At 41.6% G+C, this 9,919-nt stretch overlaps 1 long non-coding RNA gene across 1 annotated transcript; it reads right to left on the minus strand.

The window, feature by feature from the left end:
- Positions 1-3,313: 3,313 nt before the first annotated feature.
- Positions 3,314-4,593, minus strand: LOC127476705 (uncharacterized). Its single transcript, XR_007906711.1, has 3 exons — positions 4,571-4,593; positions 3,752-4,125; positions 3,314-3,621 (listed from the first exon to the last, which is right to left on the minus strand). It is a non-coding gene; the product is annotated as an uncharacterized LOC127476705 (long non-coding RNA).
- Between the last annotated feature and the right edge of the window lie 5,326 nt (positions 4,594-9,919).

Consider the following 9,919-nt stretch of genomic DNA (forward strand, 5'->3'; position numbering starts at 1 on the left):
ATCAAAGGTAAATAGTTCACGAACTCAAGAGAAAAGGAGAAAAGAATCGTTTAGCCAGAGAACTGTACATTTTGAGGCAGCCTGTTGTCAGGTCATGGCATTGTGTTCCCATGTCACTGATGTGATTAAACAGGGAAAAAGGTTTAAAAAAATGAATAAGCTCAGAATTTTTTTCACAGACACAGGTTTCTTGCAGTGATCAGCATACAAGTCTTCAAGCTATAACTGCTGGATTTGTCCCTTCAACTTCAACTCACTCAGCCTGAGTGGATGGAGAGTACTGTGCCATGACTCACACTTAGCCTGTGCATTTATAAGAACTTTTGATGAGTTCTCTTCTACATCTCTCAATTTTTCACTTCTTTTACACTCCCAAGGCATTAGATTGTACTATGTGTTTGATCCAGAGGTTCTTCTTGCGCCTTTCTCGATTGGATGGGTTGAGTGTGGCATTACAACTATGCAGAAGAGTCAGTTTGCAGGTGTTGGGTCAGACTGGAACAGCTTCCCCTGTACGGGGTGGATTCATGAAGAGAGCACAGGATGTGGCTGTAGGTCCTCGGCTTCCATGCCTGCCCTTCCTGATTCATCCCCTGTTTTCCCATAGCCTGCTGAGGTAGGGCAGGGAGTTTGGACCTTGAGCAGGCAGGGGTTGCTCACTCACTGCATGTCTGACCTTGTGCTGATCAGTGCAGGTTTTGGAGAGTCTTGCGTGTCTGGAAGCCTGTTTTCACTGGGAGGGCACATGACTGCTTGATATGAATAAAGTGCCTCTGGCTGAGAGTGCTGTGGAGGGCATGAGGGAGGTACTGTTCTGTAGCTGATGGTCTTGCAAAAACTATTTGCTGCCTGTAAAGCAGGTGGAAGAGTAAACTCTCCATGTGTTACTACCACAATTCTCCTCCTAAGCCCATCTGTAACCAGTCATCCTGGGCTTTGCTATCTGATACTTTTCCCCCTACATAATAGTTTTCATCAAGGAACCATTCTGATGCTTCTTCCCTTCAGGTTCAATAATCCAGCCAGTGTTCTGGGAGAATATCTGCATTGTGACACTTTAACCCTCATATTTCATTCTGTAGACTGGTATTTAGTGGGTAGATTAGATTTTGATTTTCTGAAGAAGTTCTTGCTAATTTAGGAAGACTTTGGATTAGTCCCTGAGACCTAGGCTGGACTTGAAACAGCCTACACAGACCCCTTTCTGTGCCTGGTGGCTTCTGTCTCATGCCCACTAGAGCACAACTGTCCATCAATACAGATGAAAGTTTGGATCTTTTCATCAATAAGAGATTATTTTTCTCTCATTATGTTTCAAACTCTGCTGCTTTGCTCATCAACACAGTGAAATCTATGAAGTGTTTATTGCTCTCCTCCTTACCTTTCTCTCAGTGCATTAGCCATGCAAAGAACCCCCCATTTTTATCACACTCATTGTCATGACAACAAATTCGTGTGCTGCTGCTTGTCATTTTATAGCCTCTAAAGCTGAGGGAACAACACTACTGTACTTCAACTCCATGAGCTCCAGTACTTTATCCTCTTTTTCTGTGCTGAGCTCTTTTGAGCTCATTTAAACTTCTGTTTACTTCCACTTCTCTGGGAAAAACAAGAGGAAGTAGGGAGTTGTCAGGATGGGCTGAAGAGGGAAGGGAAGGAAAGGAAAACAAGAAGGGACATTAAAATGCCTGGGACAAACCTCCTCTATCATAGCACTGATGTATGGGATAATTCCCCCCATCCTCTTCTCACTTTGGATGTATAAACTTGACAATATATTTAGGTAATCCATTGTCTCTCAAACTTCTCTTTGCTGAAAGATGTTACAATTTGACGGAAGAAAGGAATCCTTCTTTCTGAATAGTTTTTTTCTTTCTTATCCCCAGATTCTCTATCTGTAACCGAGGAAGTAATTCTAGCCTACTTTAATATGCTGTTTGAGACAAAGATTATGTTTCCATGAGCAGGGGGTGTCTTCTGATAATGGGATCATGGCTAGCACTGTATTCTCACTGGTGATTTTCTAAGCACTAAAGACCCCATCTAAATTATAGAAAAATGCCAGTGACTATGTTGATAAATAGGACAATCCCGACGGGTTTTAAATAGCACTTCACAGCTTTGAAAAGCCTCCCTCAAAATTTCCTTGCAAATGAGGAAGTTAACACCTGGCTGGAAAATTTATTAAAATTGCAAATGTTAATTTGCTTCTAGCTTGACTTAGATCGCTCATCTTCTGCAAGCAAATTGCACAGAGAGATTTGACCCCAAACGTTGAATTATTTGAAGAATATTTCCATTTCAAGAACATCCGAACTGGTGAAAATGTTACTGGAAATAATTATGCTCACTGGAATATATTGATCAGAGCCTACCTTGATGCTACAGAATTTTCCAAAGTGGTCTGATGGATGCCTCCAGGGACTTTACTTATTATCACTGCAGGGAAAGTTCCTGTTACACAATTATTTTTTTTTTTTTTTTTTCCTGAGAGAACTAGTTCCTCTCCTGGCACTTGCAGTACCGTAACAAAAAGCACTTGAGACTACCTTCCGTGGTGAAATGAAGTTGTGCTTGACACATAATGATATGAAATTGGAAGTGGAGTTATCCCTGGGAAAAGAATATGCAGCCTTAAACTTCCTCCCAAACCACCCATGACCATAGGACTGTTCTCTGTATTACTAGAGAGAACACAAAGATTTGTGTTACTCTGTGACCACTGAAAGGGGACTGAAAAGCCTTTCAACTCCTGGCAAATGAAAGGGGCCACATAAAAAGATCTTGATATTAATTTGGAAAGTGTCCTTTCTTTGGCCTGATCCAGTGAGGATGTAAATCAGTCATCTCTCCAAATTTCTTAAACTAATTTGGTACCTCCAGCTGCAGATGCTGGGTTTGGGGAGGATCCTGGAGTGCAGTATGTGTAGTTGTCCTCACTCCAACTCCCCTAGCTCCAGGTCACTGTGGCTTATCAGGGGGATAGACCAAAGTAAGACAGGTGGACTGTGTCTTCTGGTGAGTTTCTTGCCGTCCCTATTTTCTGTCATTTTGTATAAATGCAACAGACTTTGGCCCATTAAAACTATTTGTGTTCAATTTCCCCAGCACACTGCAATTTCTTCCCTTTCTGGTACATGACATAATCTCTTCCCATACCCCAGGGACACAGATATCATCCCAGTGGATCTGTTCGGATCTCTCCAGCTCTGTTCCTCTGCTGGGTGAGGCCATTTGGATGCCAAGACTTGCACATCCTCCCTCTCAGCAGCTGATGTTACTTCAGCATGAAGAGAAAACAAAATAGGTTAAGCTTGATTTTAATTAAACATTTCCTGCTTTCACAATGAAAGTGGAAAACAGATGTGGGTGTCTCCTCTCAAAGTATGAAGGACAAAACAATGCTCTTCAGGAATGGCGTAGATGTTAAACCCTTTGGCACATCTTGTCCAGCTCACTTTCCTTTGAAATCAGGCTGGGGTGATTTACTTAAAATGCTTCCCTCCTGTGCGTGTCACAAAGTCCTGCAGATGATGAAGAAAAAATGAAGACATCCTTAGAAAGCGTCCCTTCTTCTAAACAGAAAGGATTCTTCAGAGTTTGTTTCCCCAGTTCTAAACTCTGTAAGGAATGATAGATGTGAAATATTATTTAGATTGTCTCAGAAAGGGGTATGATGTTTTGATTTTAGATGGGCTGTATGGAATTGATTGTTTCCCATAACTGTGCATACAAGTTTTAATACTTCTACCTGGGCAAAACCAGTCATGACAGCAAGATTCCTCTTTTGCCCTGCTGCACTCCTGCCACTTGCCAGTACCTGCAAGTAAATCCAAAGGTACCTTTCTGGAAGAAGGAACTGATTTCCCTGCAGGGGCAGGGAAATAGCAATCACAGCCTGATTAACTAGATGGACTACTGATGTTGGCTCAGTGTGACACTTTATAGGCTTCCATATCTCACGGCACGGTAAGGAACTCTTACCTGTAAGTCTGTATGTCATAGAAGACATGGAGATAGTGCTTGCATCTGTTGTTGTTTTGGCTTAAGTCCTGTAACTGAACCCAAACTTGTTGATCATGTGAACTGGCAGCACTCTGGCACAAGGTTGGAGTGCGTTGGCCTCTGGAGCAGAGGGATTAACTGGTGGCACCAAGGGTCAGTCAGGGATGTTTTCCTTGGAGTGCTGCCTTCCTCTTTATGTTGTACAGCACTGTGGGCAATGAATTAAAATGAAGAGACTCTGAGGAAGCACATGGAAAACACACTGTTCTCCTGCACAACTCGTGATCCTGCACAAGTTGTGTGGACACAGTTGACTCTAACCCCATTTGACTCAGAACTTAAGCCCAAACTCCAGCACAGCAATCAAAGACATGACCATGGAAAGTAGGAGAGGAGGACATCCCTGGCCCCTGCCCCTCCTCCAGGACAGAACCAGCTTTGCCTTTGTCATTCTCACATATTTCCCATTTGTTTTTCAAAATCTCTTTTCACACAGAATCTGTGTCATCCTTAAGCAATCTACTGCAGTGCTTCCCTACAGCCTCAGCCAAAAGGTTTTCCTTACTGTCTGTATCTCCCATGTTACAGCTGATGCTTCAGCTCTAGTGTTTACAGCCCTATCTGCAGCAGGGTCACTCCACCTGCCTTAGCAGCCCAGACTGCTCACCTTTTTACAAACAGACAACATGAAGCTCAGCCTGTAATTCAGTTTGCCCCCTTTTTTGCAGCTATGTTTGATTATTTCTGCCCTGCTCTAGTACCTTTAGAATTAGCTTTTTTCCCAGACTCATGGGAGTTTTTCCTATTTGTGAACGTATTTTGATATTTTCACTGTGCTTGATTTGCAGCCCCTCTTAGTTTAGTGGCCTCTGCAAATTTAGTTTCTCTTGGTGGAATTGAGAGGTTTGAAATCATTTGTATAGCAAAGGTCTGAAACAGGAAGTAAATCTGACATCCAAATTGTAGAACTCTCCCAGAACCCAAGGGGCATTGGCTGAACTTGTGTCTTTTAATAGCCTGCATTATCATCAAGGAATACAATTGTGGCCTGACACAAAGCTATTGTTAGAGATGTTTGCACTTTGCTAAATAGAATATAAATGTTCTCAGAAAACAAAGCTTCAGCGAAGCTTTATTAGAGAAGACTATTGAAGCTCAGGAGATGGGAAGGCTCACTAAAGTCTTTCAGGTGTGTGCCCTTTTTCTTGTCTGGTTGTAGTTTTATTCAAGAGCCCATAGTATGATCTTGGCACAGATAAAAAACCCATTTGTGTGTGATCAAGAAGCAATACTTACTACCTCATTTTTGGACTCTGCTGCAGGGGACAAAAGCATATTTCTTTCTTCTGCATACAGACAGATATTTCTGGATAAGGTAGATTATATCCAAATATTAAGAAAATAGCTTCCAAGAAGAATTGCTCTTCTTCCTGGTACTAGTTTTGATTTTGCTCTTTCTTTAGTTTATAAAGGCTATTTACTATTACTTTGGCAAGATTTGGTTAGATGTGCAGCCCTGCACTATCAAGCATGAAGAGTTATTGTGACAGCACAAGCTCTAACACTATCCATCTAGCCCATCAATCATGTTTCCCAAAACACCCAAGGAAAGAAAGCGGTATTCTATCCACTTCCTGATCGTTTTTACTCAAAATAACCAGAAACTAGATGAGACTTCTTGAGGCCATGCAAACTGAGTCAGTGCAGTCCTGACTCCAAACTCATTGCCATTAAGACAGATCCTTTGCAATGGCAGATGATGATGACATTATGATGGCATTCCTTTCTGTCAACAATGCACAGCCCTTTTGCTTTTGTTTCCTGGACTCTGCCTTTTCTCTTACTAAGGCAGGTCCAAGGCAGGGACCTGAATTCTCCTCTCAGGTTACCCTAATGCCCTGTGGGTCTCCTTGCCAAGTGGCAGAAGAACCTGACTTGGAATAAAATTTGTCAGAGCTCTTTGTTGATTTCTGTAGAGTCAGGATAATTTGTGCCAGGAGAAGCTTTCTCAGGACCCTTAAGAGGAAATAAACTAGAGGATTACTGGGAAAACTGTACTGATATTCATAGAAAAGTCTAATCTTGTGTGTGAATATGGTCATGCTTTGGCTAAAGGAATTGCTGGCACTAGAGAATACGAGAAGTTAAGAGTGTGTCATTGAGAACAATCTGTCCTGGCTCCTCTTGCACTGGTTATCATGAGAGTTGTGGATGGGGGCAGATGATGCTGAGCCAGTCCCATCTGACAGGGCTGGCCTGTCCATGGTTGAGGTGCTCTGGGGACAGCACTGGAGGGATCACTGCAGGAAGCCCATTTGCCCTTTTAGAGCAGTTAATCTGCACTCTTCTTGTCCAGCCTTCTGCAGAAGGCAGCATCAGCAGAACAGGGGAGAAGGCAGAAGATACGTGGTGTCTGAACACAGACAGGTTCTTACCCCTGGTTCATCAGTGCTTTTAGTGAGGCTGAGAAACTGAGACTGTTAGGAGGTTCTGAGAGGGCAGAATGACAGAAGGGGAACTGTTGCAGTATTTTGCAGTGTTCATTAGAGTAGGGCCCATCTGAGGTCAGTGTAACACAAACACAGGCAGGGATAGCTATAGCTCCAAATTAAGCTGGAAAAACAAAGGTTTAGTAAATGTCCTGAGATACCCCAAGTCCCATCAGAAGTCAGTGGCAAAGCCAGGATAAAAACTTTTCCAATGATTGATGGTTTTGTTTATTTTTAAAAATTATTAAAATCTCTCCAAATCCCTGCTCCACAAGTTTTTGGAATTTGATGTAAAGAAAACATTTCATTTTAGATTCAAGCATTGTAGAATGTTCTAACATCTATTTTCTTGAACAAAAGGGAATGAAATTTCTAAATGAAGACCTATTTCCAGCTGGAAACCAAATGTTCTGGCTGGAGTTGCCAATGTGAAAAATTTCAGCTTTCACCGTTTACTGCGGTTTGTTATTCATGGACAGTTGAGCACAACTGAGACAAATTCACAAAGCATTTACGTTGCTGGCAGGTTTCCTGATGCTCTGATGAGTCCCATCATGAGGAACTCTTTCTGCTGTGGCCTGCCAGGACAATTTGCTTAATCTACTATTTTCCAGTTGGCACCTGTCTTACCAATATTATTACCTGTGGCCTTTGTCACTTGATAAAGCAGCAGCAGAAGACAGGAGCCCCTGTATAGCACCTTTCTAGACCTGGGAGCTCTAGAAATCCAAAGAAGTGTCTGTTCTGGATGTGTATTGAGTAGGTATGGTCACAGTGTGAGCTTGGGTTGAGGTGTATAACCCATGACAGACACTCACTCCAGCTGTACTACATGCTGGGTGCTGCTGCATAAAAATGGGCAGCACTAGAGCATCTCAGTCAGAGCCTGCTCTTGTGGTAGAAGCTGGTTTTTGTCCAGCTGGAACCTGCAACTCAAGAAAGTCTCCAGTTTGCTTGACTGTATCATTCCAGGAGTATCTCCAAGTTGGACTACCTGCAGACTGGTTTAACTATGCCACTAATTATTCAGCAGCCAGCAAATCTCTCCTAGGCATTCAAGGAGTCTTCAGCTTTCTGATCCCAGGATTGAATTATAAGCACTTTCATATTTACCTGATTTTTAAAACTATTTTCATTTATTTGTTAGTTTAAGAGAACCTTAATCTTTTTGTCACAGAAACATCACCATAGTGCTAACAGAAGCTTATTAAACTAAATATTTGAGTAGAAAGAATGTTTAGCAGCTCTTTGCAGCTGCATGTGGCTTGACAGAATTTAAAATGACATAAAACTGTCTCCTCCCTTAGACAAATCTTAAAACTATTTTTAGCCACTTATCTATTATGTTGTAGCTCTTCATAGCTGTTTATAGCATCATGTAGGGTACTACTGGGAGTTACCATGGTGCTTGCAGGGAATGGAACATGAGGACCTGGATTTTGGTACAATTTTCATTTAGCAACATATTCACGTGCATACACACATCCACACACTTCTAGTGCCAGTTGCTTGCTACTACAAAAGAACGAGGCTCCCCGGTGTGCCTAGAACATCACTCCTTTATGCTAGCAGGCCATTTGATCTGTATGATTTATTCCACATTGCTGCAGGCAAGTGCTAGTAAGACATCTCCTGAAGATGGTAATGAAAAAACTTTCATGACACGCAGCAGCTGCAAGAAGATATAACTAGAGTGCACTAAAATTTGTACCAAGGTTTCAGCAGCTTCAGGGGTGTTCCATACATGCTCCTGGGCTCCTGGGATTTGAGTCATAAAGAACATCAGAAAATTATGAAACAGCAACCTCCATCTCTGCAGAGAGAACGCAAAATCTTAAAAAGGGGGAAAATGAGTTAACTCGTATGCCCAAAGTTCAAGCTGTTTTCTGTTCAAGAAGAGGAGAAACACAGACTTATGCTTTTAAACACAGACATTTACTTTGTTAACATACTTTTTTTTTTTTATAATGCAGAAGGAACTCATAACAGAGAGATTTAACCTGCAATGATGTCCACTGTTGTTTTCTTTCTCTGACCATTTTGGGCAATGACACAGATAAACAGAATTCACTGGAGTCTGGGTTTAAGCTCCTGTCTCATGTTCCCAGGACTGTTGCCAACTTAATGAACTTTGCCCCAAGTTCTGTTTGGAGTTTTCACCCACGTGAAAGGTATTAATGATCTGATGATTTAGTGCTTTTCATCTAAGATGCCAATGTTTTAACATGAAACTTCATAAACAAAGGCCCAGATTGTTCTTTAAAGTCAAGATGCTTTGTGCGCAAGTCAGCATGTCCTGCACAGAAACTGCATGAAGATTGCTGCCATATTCCTCTGAATTTGTTCCTACTCAGCACAAGCTGGTTCATCTTTGCTGTGTTCAAACTGACAAGAGCTGCTCCATCTTACATTACCAGTCAGTGGCAATAAAAGAAACAATTCAGTCTATGAGTGAGCAGAGGAATACTGGCTACACAGTTGCTGAAGCCTCCCACAGAACAGAAATTCTCATTTTACTCCTACACAGCTGGGAGGTCATCCTTTCCCTGAAGTGACTTACATGAGGCTGGAATTGCAGAGAGACTGTGCCTAGCAGTGAGAAACCATGGCTTTGCAGAGGAAAATCTAATCTTTATTTGCTGGGTTAATAAAAAAATATGTTGATATTTATATTAAGACTCACAGGGCTTGGTTAAGAAATTAGGCTCATTATTTCTCAGCTTCATGGAACAGATTGTACGGTTGGTTAACCCAATGAATAAGCAATCTTGAGGTTGTATCTCTGAAATGTGCTATCTGTAGCACTCAGAGACTTGTTTTCATGATGAATACCGTGGTCATTTGCCACTTGCTAGAAAAAAAATCTCTGTTAACATATTACCAAGAGAGCAAAATCCAGGTTTGTTTCTCTAATAAGGGGCACAGTCATGTTAACTTATTTTCGTTGCCTAGTTAGATAGGGAGTTGGCATTCTCCTGAACACTAGTCAGAGCTACTTGGGAAACTGTTCATATTCCTTGGATAATACTGCTGTAATTCTTAATAATGAAATACTCTCAAAACTTCTCCTGGGACATGTAACACAAGCAAATCGTGCTGTTTACAACTGTAGACAAAGCTAGGATATGTGGAGTTAAAACCTCCTAAATATCTGAAAATTACCACCATAAAGTCTTTTCCTACCTTTTGAGTCTGGGAAAATAGGACTTGTAATGGTTAGTGCTCTGCTCAGGCCATTCAAATCAAAGGGCCTTGCCTCTTCCTAGGCAGCAGTGGTATTACAATGACTTTTATTTTTTCCTTTCTTTTAGGATAAAGATGATTCAGAGATATCCTGGTGTGTGAGAATAGTTCAGAGAAGTAATGGTCCTTCTGTGAAATACTGTGAGTGGATGTGAGGAAAGTGAGATACCTAAAATCTGCAA

Source organism: Manacus candei, unplaced genomic scaffold, assembly GCF_025592945.1.
Source record: "Manacus candei isolate 608988 ecotype Guabito, Panama unplaced genomic scaffold, ASM2559294v1 h1tg000050l, whole genome shotgun sequence".
In the NCBI taxonomy this organism is placed as follows: Eukaryota; Metazoa; Chordata; class Aves; order Passeriformes; family Pipridae; genus Manacus; species Manacus candei.